General features: G+C 41.8%; 1 protein-coding gene across 4 annotated transcripts in view; it reads right to left on the minus strand.

Moving 5' to 3' along the window:
* Positions 1–12,345, minus strand: part of rbfox3a (RNA binding fox-1 homolog 3a) — a 553,817-nt gene that overhangs the window by 326,025 nt on the left and 215,447 nt on the right. Inside the window, exon 1 of one of the 4 annotated variants that reach the window (XM_028041388.1) lies at positions 113–1,118. The exons of the other annotated variants lie outside the window; for them this stretch is intronic. The gene's annotated coding sequence lies outside the window, so the exon portion shown is untranslated. Of the gene's footprint in view, positions 1–112; positions 1,119–12,345 lie in introns of those variants that run through there. 4 annotated transcript variants of the gene reach the window in all.

The following is a 12,345-nucleotide window of genomic DNA, read 5'->3' on the forward strand; positions in this document are numbered from 1 at the left end:
AAATAAAGGAATCCTCGAGCAATGTGTGTGTTGGTAGAGGCTGGTGTGGAAAAGCAGGGAGGTGGGACGCTTTTTGGGGAATTCAAAACAGAAAAAAGATGCGGGGACGCACTTGGACTCATAGTCACTTGTGACAAGTCAGCTCTGTGGTCCATCTACCTCCTTATCGCCGCCTCACTCTGTTCTCACACACACAGTTTTTCTCATTCTCGGCTGCTCACACTGATGCCAGAGATTCGGCAGCTGTCGGGGCGAGATCGCCCTCGGAGCCGTACGTTACCCAGAGAGGGAGAGAGGGAGGGCACTACCGGATCTCCCGCACGCCCACGCCGCGCTGTTCTGCCCAACCTCCCAGCTCCCAAAACTCCATCTCCATCTTCAGCGTACAGCGAGAGAGAATGCTCTGATTGAATGAAAGCAATCCCACTGGCATTCAGGCAATTATTGAGGCTGCTGGCACTGTTTTGGGATAGTTTTTTCCTTGTCCTTGCCTCTTTTTACCCGTTCGTCCCCTCCTGGGTTGACGGAGTGACTGTTTCCTCTGGTTTTGAGCTTTTCTGGACTATAGACATATGCCACTAATAATGTAACTTCTGTCACTTCAGCTGTTTTCGTCACCCTTATGTCCAAAGTCAATTTTGCTCCCCTTTCTCTGCGTCCCTTTCTCAGCCCATAAAACTGGGCTTCTGCAGATTTCACTGACTCAAAGACCATTTTTAACACCATTATGGTGGAATTTAAGAGCTATATCACAACAGAAATGTACGAATTTTGTCCAACCAACGGGCGATACATTTGTGTACGTTAGAAGTGAATTACCAGTAACCTCAAACATTTATCCTCTCCTGGGTCGACTCTTTCTTCTCTCTTTCAGTTTTCTTTTCTCCAAACTTAATGCCATCAATATTGTAACTTCTGTCCCTTCAGCTGTTTCAGTGGTCTGAAAAAGATCTTTTTCAGACCACTATGAAAAAAATTCTCGCCAAAGGTACCAACTTTGCCCAGCTAACTGGCAAAAAATTTGCACTTTCCCATGATAGATGCAAAAAAGCTAGCTAACTAGCAAGGGTATGCTAGCAGTTAGTTACTGGTAGCATCAATCGTCTCGACTCAAACTTTTGGCTGGCCTGACAGAAAAGTTCTGCAAAAGAAATATACATTGAACATATGAGATTAAATAATCCTGTGAAGACATGAATTAAGATGTGTGCTTAACATATTAAAGGTCAACTTACTTTAAAAAAAAGTGAATTTAAGACATTTTAGCCCTCCCACAGTCCACAGAAGGAAGAGTGGACCCTGCATGAACTTTTTACCGTGTGTGCGGTCCCCGTGGGGTTGCACTGACCCCACGGGGTGTGCATTCATGAGGTTGTTTTTTTCCTCAGTGTTTTCATGAAAAGGCGGACTGACAGCACACCCTGAGCACACCCATCTCTTCCTGAGTGTGAAACTAGAACTATGGGGGGTTAAGGCCTTAATTTTAGCTACATGAATTTAAGCCTTTTTAAGGATGCTTGGATGCCCTTTAAAAGGCTCCATGAAATCCAACTTTTAAATTCCACTGTGAGCTGCTAAGAGGAGAAAGTATATCAAATCGCCTCACCTTATTGGGTCTAGAAATGAGCAGAACACAAACGCCTCGGGGGAAACTTTAATAACGGTCTTAGATTTCTGCTTTTTTTGATGCACACTCCTGTTCGCTCCATCCTCCATACTTTAAAAAATCTATCGTCATCAAACAGAGAGCTGCAAGTCAAACACCTAAGCCTCTAATCAGGTAACCCTCCCTCCCGTCTGCCTCCACCCCCACACGCTGCATCCCTGCAGCCACTACTGCACTTTATCTCCCCTCAATTAACATCTTCTGAGCGAGTCTCTATTATCTTAACCACACAGAGCAGAGAGGTCCTCCGAGGAGACGCCGTGGAGGACGGCTGAGCCGTGGACAGAGGGCTCCCAGGCCTGCTGCTGCCGCTTCAATTCGCAGGCCTAATTAAAGCCCCAGTCAGACATGACAAACTGCAGGAGAGGTGCTGCAGAAACAAACAGGCAGGAGTGTTGCCTGTGCGGGTGCATGTAGCCCGGAGGATTCTCTTTGTGAGGATTATCTGCCAGAAAACAGCCACGTTCATGTCAGCGTCATAACAACATCATCTAAATCTCTTTTGACAGTTTGCTCAGTTTGATTGTGTTTATTTTCTTTGCTGTATAGGCATCGCAGTGTCACAGCATCCAAGATAAATCATTCTCTGTGTGAAGGAGAGACTCGGTGAGACAATGCCAGCTTCAAACAGCTCAAGGATTCCAATAAAGCGCAAATATCCAGGCCAGCCATGCGCCGAGCATACAGCTAATTCCTCTCTGTGTATAATGCGGCCTACCGTCTGGCCTGTTTCATCTGTTTGGTTGCCCTCAACAAGTTCAATTTCACCCTATGAAGCCATCAAACCACCCATTAAGCCATCAAGTTGCCCTCTTTGTCCTTGCTCCCGCCTGACATCAACAGTGTGAGCCGCCGCCGCGCCCCCACCCAGCACTCCCACCGCCATCGAACTCGGGCCGTCCCTGCACACCGTGGACTTTGGCTCAGGCCGCACCATTAGGAGTATTCTATTACCGTTAGGTTAACCTGTCACGCTTGGATGTGGTTCTGTTTATTGTCTGGCTGCAGTGAAAGGGCAAGGGATGAAACTCAATCAGCAGGACAAACGACCAAGCAGCCATCCATTCGTCAGGACCCCTCCCTTGGAGGACGCCGGCCCCGGCGGCCTACTGCCTACCTACTTACCTCAGTTGGTTGAAACGAATCCCAACATGTTGGTTTTTGTCTGGCTTCTCATTCTGGGAGCAGAACAACTTCTCTTACCTTCATTTTGAAGATTCCTTACAAATATGTGGTGAGTTAGTTATTAAGAAAGTATTTACTGTTTGAGTAAAGTTAAAATAAATGGAAGAATTTTTTATTTTTGACATCATCGTCATTAAATTGAGTTGCTTTGAACAATAATAAAAAAGCATTGACCAACATATTTGAAATGTGTAAATTTTGGTATTGTTTGTTCAATTGTTGTCTGTATAGTGATTTTTTTATAACTTTGTAATTTTTTGTTTTTATTATATAAAGCACTTGCTGCTGAAATGTGCTATACAAATAAACTTGATTGATTGATTGATCAGTGAAGCAGTGATGAGAAGAAATAGGACAAACGACCAAGCAGCGATAACTGAGGGAAGTCGCCGCCTCACCTTCTTCAAATTTATTATAATCAGTGTCAAACATTTGTGCCACTACCATTCTAAAGATATCGTTTCCAGAGGTCATCAAAGGTCAACCCCCCTCGTATATGTGCAGACTAAAACAAAAAATAGTGTCAACATTTCCAAAAAGAAAAAAAAAAATTCTGCAGTTATAATTTTTATGATTAAAAAAAAAATTTGTGCCCTTTAACAAAAAACTAAATTATAATTAATTTATTTTACTAATTCTTTGTAGCACAGTTGACTGACTCAAAATGTGTGTCATTTTGTAAAAGTGGGAGGCTGGTTTGTGTGCCGAATCATTCTGAAGACAATAATAAATGTTTCAAGAGGTCAAAGGTCAATCAGCTCCCAAACATTTATAAAATCAAACTAAATGTGGTGCGAAGCGGCTGTGCTACATTTATGCAAAAAAGTTTTCAATTCTGCAGCTACAATTTTTAAGATTTTTTCAGAAAAGTTTCCAGAGGTCATCAGAGGTCAACATACCCTCACTCCAACGTTAACAAAATCAAACTAAATGTTTGTATTTTTTAAATATTTTTCCTGGTTTGTGCAGCTGATATTTTTGTTTGACTTTGTTCTGGTGGGGAGCTGGAGAACAAGTTGATCTCTAGTGACCTGTAGAAACTTTTTTGTTTTTAAAATCTTACAATTTACAACTGCAGAAAGGAAAAAAATTGTTGCACAAAATCAGCAGAGTTGATTAACACCACATTTTGTTTGATTCTGTAAATTCTGGGGTGGTTGGTCGACCTTTGATGACCTCTGGAAACATTTATTAATATCTTTAAAATGGTAGCGGCACAAACTAAAATTTTTGCTGCACAATCGTTGATTTGAGGAATGAGGGGGTTGCTGTCTTCACTCAGGTCTGGTCCAGAATTCAGAGGATGAGTTTTCAGAAGTCTCTCCATCATGACTTGAAAGGAGACAGAGCGTCTGGACTAAGATCAGGCCTCACAGATGATGTGGAAGTGATTAAGGAAGCTAGTGATCAGCGGATGACAAGGGTCAATCCCCTGTTGGGCAGTTTGGTCGAGCCTTGGGCTAGGCACTTAGCCTAACACGGCAGCTCCACGCTCAGCTGTGAGCGCATAAAATGTCACATCGAACTTCACCCTGCGCCAAAGTTCAAAGCCAGACGATGACAGTGAACGCTTTGGTTATTAAAAAATTTCATATCGTAATGAAGCAGCCGTGTTCCGTCTTCACGCACATCACACCCCTCCAGCAAACACGCCGTTCCTTTTTTCATGCGATCCATCAAGGGAGGGCCACAATTAAGTGACTAATTTGATTAGGAGATAATGTGAGTCCCACTTAATGGAAAGGACAGCCTTCACAACACAGGCAGATTAGTTTGGTGGATGCCTGCTTATTAATTAAGACAGCCCTCCATGCCCATATTAAGGCAAATGCACAGATGCGGTTTTAATGGGTCAGAGCATGTAAGACGAATCAATATGTGCAGGACGAAGATGCAAAAAAACTATGACAAAGCACGTCCAACTTCAAAACCTGAAAACTGTCTGAGGAAGTTTGGTGATATTACTGTGATAATTATCCAATAAGGTGCAACAGTTGCTACGACACGTCGGAGCAATCTCAAATTTCACTGTGTTGGTGTTTCCACCGTTTGTCATGGCAAAGCAGAGCAAGAGAAAGTTATAGTTGTTTAAAATACATCCCTAGACGTCGGTTTTTATGTCTGATTTCTCATTCTGGGAGCCTTCAAATCTCTGGCTTTCCTCTTCTGTTATCATCTGGAAGCCGAACGGCGGCTCCTACCTTCGTTTGAAGATTTCTTACAAATATGTGGTGAATTATTTATTAGGAAAGTCTTTATTGTTTGAGTAAATGGAAGTATTTCTTCTTTTTAACACTGCTGTAGCTGTGATAAGAAGAAAGTTTCTCCACTGTCAATTATAGAGTTTTAGGCATCAGGATATAACAACTATTTGGTTTAAAAGGTTTCAAATACAAACTCAGTTCGCGAAAAACACAGCTGATTTCACATCATCATCATTTATTAAACAGAAAGTAAACCAAGATGGAAAGGGTGTTTGTGTAGAACTACACCCTCCTTGTTTCAATTAAGTTTATTTCAATAAAGGAGAATTAAATGTTGTCATGACTCATATTATTCAGGTATTTTTATTAGATGGTGATACTGGAGGAAGGAAGGAGCTCCAGTAGCAGTCAGTATTGCAATGATTCTGGAGAGGTCTCTGACTGAAGACTGTTGCTGTCTGATTTGTGTCCGTCATGACACAATAAAAGCTCAACTTCCATAATTAGAAGAGACGATATTATCATCTTGTCTTAGATGACATCTTTTGAAAGGAACTGTTAATCCATCTCGTTTGCTTTTTGTCTCTGGTTAGAAAACCAAACAGAGACACGATGGAGTCTGGGATACGATGCTGCAGCCATTGAGCCTCCTTCTGAACTCTTCCAGGATTTGGGGTCGTAGTTCAGGTGTAATTTGAGCTTTTGAGATCCTAACCAGCTGCGGCCAGTTAAAAATACAATCCCTTGTTGCCACGGTTACTGTTTGAAAGTAAAAAGTAAGCTACACAAAATCCAAAACCAGAGGATGCAATGCCTCAACTCAATAAAGATTTCCAAAGGATCAAAGTGAATATGAGTGTGAGCACCTTTACAGACGCAGGAGTTTTGGTAGTTTTCTGCTTTGGAGCAGAAAGATGTCTGCAGCCACACTGCCAAGATGGGCAGACATCAGGAATGACCTCTGCGAAGGAACTGGCCATCATTCTGGGATGGGATATAAAACCATTTCCAAAAGTATGAAGTGGACTGCAGCACAGGGCATTCTGGGTAAAAACAACCAAAACAAATGTGCTAATCTAGCGCTAGCGTGAGAAATGGATTGTGTTTTGTTGTCAAATACAAAAAAGAAATATTACGACCACTAAGATCTGACACCTCTCCATTTTCTTTAAATTTTGTAAAGGAGGAAGTTGCACTCTTTTTCTCTTCGAAGGTTTTCGTATAATTTCCTTCAGCAGTTCTTGGTGCAGCGCCACCACAGGAGAGGACGGGAACAGATTGCTCAAAAAGTTTGGTTTGTTAGATACAGTGCAGCTGAAATGTAACAAATGCTGCAAATTTTGATCAAAACTCTTCACTTCAAGTGTGAATGTCTGTAATCTTTAATGAACTAAAGCAATGTTGGACAGGAGAATGGGTCAAAACTCATCAAGCAGGCAGACACTAAAAAAGTCAGACAAACATTACAGAGAGTTATTGGTAAATAATGTTCTATCAGCTGGAGGATTAGAGCATAAACTTATCTTTCATGCAGACATCTTTAATAAATAATGACAGTATGGAGTCTGTTGTATTTGTCCATTCCTGCAGTAATTATATATAAATAATTGTAGAACATGTTAAAAGTTCAGATTCTTTTTATGTTCTGATACGTACAACCCTCAAATTGAAAAAGAGGTGCACTTTATTTTTCTCTATGACTAACTGTAGTGAATTATTTATTAACAATTTATTGTTAAAGTCTAAGCAAATGGCAGTATTCCTGCTTCTCAAAACTATTAAGTCTGACTTCTTGTCTTGTTTGGGCAGCTTTATAAATGACCCGGCACAGAAAATGGAGTCCCTGAGAGAACAGCTTTTACTTTGTGCCATTTCGAATGACATTTTTTCTTCCAAACTCCAACTGATTTGTTTGTAACTCATGTCCCACATGCCTTAACCATTGCCCATCGTGCAATGACAATAAGCCAGATAGATCTGAGCTGCGACAATTTCTGAGTCCCTGTAGGAAAAAGATAAAAACCACAAACGAAAGCAAGAGAGATTACTGTATTTGCAGCAGTCCTTGAGTTTGCACTCCTGCGTCTGGCTGGCATGTTCAGCCACTGCAGTGCTCTGTCATTCCGGGCACACCGCACACTCCCAAGCGCTCTATTTACGGTGGCCGAATCCCTGCTGCGTGGAGCAGGAAGAGTATAATCTCCCAGCGGTATTCGTGGTGGTGAATCTGCCAGTGGTGTCTGTGCATACCAATGGCAACCTCACCTCTGTCTAAGGAGTTATGATGTAGAAAGGAGAAGGAAAAACACCGCAAGCCGGAGATTTGATGTAAGAAAGGGAAATGGCGGCATCTGGAAATCCCCCACCCCCGGAGAAATGCATTCATCCCAATCTCCTCCAGCACTGTTACCACTTTGGTGACTGCTACTCGTACCACCTGCATCTGCAGTCACACTGCGATGGATTCAGTCAAGCAGCTGCATTTATGTATGTTGCCACCTGCTGAAACGTTTCTCATTCTGAATGTAATGATCATCTCCGTAAACAACCATTCCAAAGAATTTCATCTGAAGAGACAAAGCTTCAGCGAAAGATGTAGGTTAAACTGCTGGGAGACTTATTGTCTTTGGATTACACGAGGAAGGCACAACGCCCCAGGAGAGAACAAACAACTGCAAAAAATGGGAGTGTGATGAAGTGTGTGAGTGAGGGCTTTTACAGAGCCAGGCAATGGTAAGCGTCTGCAAAGTTAGGCTTTCCTTTCGAGTGTGTGCAGGTCTCATTGGTATGTGGTGCATGACAAGGCGCTGGGTCCTTTCTGATTATGATGTCTGCTGAGAACAGGGTTGGCCCAGGGTGAGAGGCAAGCAGACAAGGCAGCGATGGAGGGAAGATTCACAGAGCCTCTGTTCTCTCACCAGGGGATCCCCCACATCATTTAGCGCCTCATGCAGATCGCTGCTAGTGGCAACACAGCCCTCTGGGCCCGGGGAATTAATGTAGCAAGCAATGGCAGAAGTGATTTATTAAAATAACACAGCCTGATGAGAGAGGGGCCAGGGTTGCTCCTCCTCAGCTCATCCCCATCTGCCGCTGAGGGAGGAAATAGAAGCATATAGATGCTACACCAACGAGCCACAGAGAGGAAAGTGGACAGCCACTACACAAATTGTGCAACAGTCCTCGCTGTCATTGCTTATTTATTTACCCTCTTTCCATTTGAGTCGGGCCTTGTATTAAATTGATCCCTCCTGCCGCGTTTTGCCTTGTTGAACAAGCGCAAAGCCCCGTTAAGTGTCTGTGAAAGGCTGGTGATTGTGTTTGCGGTGCCCCGGGTGTGCTGCGGCCGTCCGCTCCCCTCTATCTCCTCCGGACAGACGGGATTAGAGGCTGAAAGAGGGGCTGAATGACCCTCTTGGGTGGGTGGGAGGAGGGCAGGAGACAGGCAGGCAGTGAGCAGCTCGGTTTAGAGTTAAAACGCAGTGACAAACACAAGCCTGTGCAGCCTCATGCACACACATTCCCCCAGACACGCATGCACAAAGAGTTTAAACTTAGCTTGCCCCCCGACAGATGCCCAGCCTTCCACAGGCTTGGCCATAGGCAAAGCACGCACTGGACCATGAGCTCCAAACTGTACACAAAGGAAGCGACTGTATGAATCCTCACACTGCTCCTCATAGAAATGCATCTCCTGTGCTGTTTAAACATCTGCTGTTTATGATTTTACATTTCAGCGCAGATATTCCTGTTTCATTTAGCTAAATGATAATTCGTGCTGATTGCAGTCCTAATGGCTGTAGAGAGACGCTGAGGAGAGAGGCACTATGCAGACTCAATGGCAGGTGGGGAAGGTGCTCCCTAATAGAACAGCGACAGACAAACTATGCCACATACGAACATTAACCAGACTGATTGCGTAGAAAAGTCTGCATGGGTCCATCAGCGCAGAAGGCAACCCAGAAGGCACAAGCATACGGCTACCGATCGTTTGTGTCGTTTCTGACCACAACTTGTCCTTTATCACCCATGGAAACCCTGTTTCTTAAATCATCTTTCTTCTTATAGACATTTGTAACATTTTGTCCAACAGTGAGGCAGGGAAACTCGTATATGCTTGAGTAATTTCTGGGCAGAACGAAACAAATCGGAGTTTGTGCAGCATCAAAAATACAACTCACTGCTTGTGTGCAATATGTAATAGAAAACCATCATGAAATAATCACCTGAATATCAATAAATACTTGGCCAATTAGATGGACTCTAAATAGACCAGATGCATATTTTTCATGTCCTAGATACTAAAATTAAAAATAGAGAAAAGGAATAGCTATGAAAAATGGTGTGACAGCTACAGTGGACCCGTGTCAGGAACCACAGCTGCCCCCAAGTATTTTCGGTCTAGTTTCTAGTACAAATATCTTCATACATTTGAAATATGATCAAATTTATTTACAAGTAACTTTTCAGTAAGCTTTAGGAGCTTGCTTTAAGTCAACAATTCCTTAATATTTATAACAAAAAGTTCTAGTTCAAGTGGCAGATTATTTCACTCATAAGACATTTTTCCCATGTTATAAGTGAAATAGTTTCCAGTGATTCATGAACTTTTTCATCAACTATTAAGAGGTTATTGACTTGAAACAACCTTTTATGTCTTTATAAGACAACACAGCAAACTGAAAAAGTTCAAAATGTGAGACATGAGAGTTTACTTATGTGACAATTGTTTTAAAATGTCTAAGAAGCAAAGAAGTAGAAGATTACACCTCCATGTTTCCACGGTGCTGCTGAGCTGACGGGGTTGTCGGCTTGACGTTAGCCTGATGTGCTAATCTCTGCTTCAAATCCTCAATAACACAACCAAACCAGCACACTGAAAAACTGCAGCCACAATAAAAAAGTTGAATTATTTTCCAGTGGAGTTTCATGCATGTTCGAAATAGGCTTCACACATTATGAAGAGTGCATTGCTTTCTTATTCACCCATCACACTAGTGCCTGTCTGCCTTGCATACCAATGCCATAGTAAGCCATCTTGGGTCAATATTGCTCCAGTATTGGCTTCCTGTGCATTTTCCACTGTAACATAATTAGATTACCAGGTAAGGATTTTTTGGACATGACTGCAGCAGCTTTTATGCTTTATATGTAAGTCTACTGCACATACTGTATATGCAAAAGTAACATTATTTACATGACTGGGACTAAAATGTACTGTAACAGCATTGACCTGATAAAAACTGAACTAAATTGCATTTAACACTATGCAAACACTATGTGTGCGCCGATGAAGATACTCGTACCTCATGATACTTGAAAATCAAAGTAAAACTGTCGGTATGACTTAATTTGTTGAACTTCATCCTTAAATAATATTTTTAAAAAACAGTTCAACACTCATTTCTACATGTACTACTCAAGAGAGGAAGTCATCAGAAGTGACAGATATATTTTAATACTTAATTTTTTAATATATTTCCATCTTGATAACATTCGTTTTTAATACACAGCAGCTCTACTATGCTCTGGCAAAAACCATCAACGTTCAGTCAGATTGTATGCATCATTTTACTGCCTTTACACGTTGCAAGAGAGTGGAGGAGCAAACTCCACATCGTCTGATGAGAGTACTGGAGCTGCTAAAGATTTATGTTTTACATTAGGAGTCGTTCCCCGATTTATGTCTACTTATGTTAAATTTAAAATAGTGGACAGAGAGGGTCAGACCGTTATTAGAAACCGGGTTATATAAACTTAACCTGTTTTTATACATGGCAACCAGTAGTGTCCCAATGTAGATATAAAGGTTGTTGTTCTGTTTGCATCACGTTCCATATACTGACATTTACAGGTTTAGGTCCCTTTGTACTCATGAGCCAGGGTTACATTCTGCCTTTTTAACATTATCATACATTTACATGCTTAATATCAGGTTGCCGCTTGCTCAGAGTGGACTTATTTCCAACAACTGAATATCAAACACTTTAAGAATCCAAGTGCAAAGGCTAAATTAAGAGAGACTGGAAGGTAGAATAAAATAGAACAAGGTTGTTGCATATCTTTTTAAAATAAATTCAGCAAGAAAAGGAATTCAAGTAAAGTGGATTTTTGGGGGGCTGCCTGTAAACTCAGGAACATATTTAGCCCGACTGAAGCCAGAATCTGGAATTGAAGTGTTCCTCCTTGCAGGGGAAAAAAATGGATGCCCAGAAAAATAACCTTACATCTCAGCTGAGAATCTGCGGTGCACATCTCCCAGCATGCTCTGTCTATCTGATCCACAGATCTCCCCCCCGGGGGACGTGGCAGTACAGCTCCCCCCGTCAAAGCAATGGAGCAGCACTCACTCGCATAAAGAAGCACGCTTTGAATCAATTCAGATCGGATAATTGCGTAGCCGGGCACCTTCCTTGGCGGGGCAGATAAGTGGAGAGGCTCCATTCGACATTTACATCTCACACACCTCATCAAATACTGGTTCTTTGTCGTCATGCGTTACATTTGAATAGAGCAAAGTTTGAATTTTTAAGCAGCGTGAAAATTCATCAAACCTTTCCGTCCAGCAAAGGCCTTGTCTCTCGGAGCAAATAACTCTTGGTTACCTTATTCAAACTGAAAGTGGCAGGGCTCAAATCAAATCAAGTCAAATCAAATTGAGCTTGGATGAGAAAGTGAGGAATCGAGAGGGACGGGGGGGAAAGGGCTTGAAAACAGTCACATTTTGTCACAGTTCAACCGCTTTCTACCCTTTGAGAACTCAGAGAAGTAATTTACAAAATAATGCAGATGAATTCACTCCGAGCTTTAAAAATACAAATGTTTCACTGAAGTGAAAATCAAGTGCAGATGGAGGAAGTGGAGACTTGAATAATTTTAATAGCATTGGTTATAGTTAACATTGTGACTTTTAGTTAGAAATTAGTTTCCTTTTAAATCAATTCGATTCAAAAATGCTTTATTAACCCCACAGAGAAATTAAATGTCTTAACTCAGAATATCCAAGTATCTACAGTGAGTCATTGTGGATGGAGATAATTTTCACGCAGCAGAGACAATATTTACCACAAGTCCTGGATGACGGCATCAGTTGTTGGCAAACGCTGCTAATCCACCTCATTTGCTTTTGCTGCTCCACGTTAAATTTATGTCAGATAGACATTGAAGTCTTTGATATCTATAGTCCTTTGGTAATTGATGGAAGAGATAGTTTGAACTTCTTTCTCTCTCTGTTTTTTGAAGTGAACCTTAAAGTTCAAAACAATAAGTATTTTATCCAATTTTGCATTT

This window comes from Xiphophorus couchianus, chromosome 16, assembly GCF_001444195.1.
Source record: "Xiphophorus couchianus chromosome 16, X_couchianus-1.0, whole genome shotgun sequence".
In the NCBI taxonomy this organism is placed as follows: domain Eukaryota; kingdom Metazoa; phylum Chordata; class Actinopteri; order Cyprinodontiformes; family Poeciliidae; genus Xiphophorus; species Xiphophorus couchianus.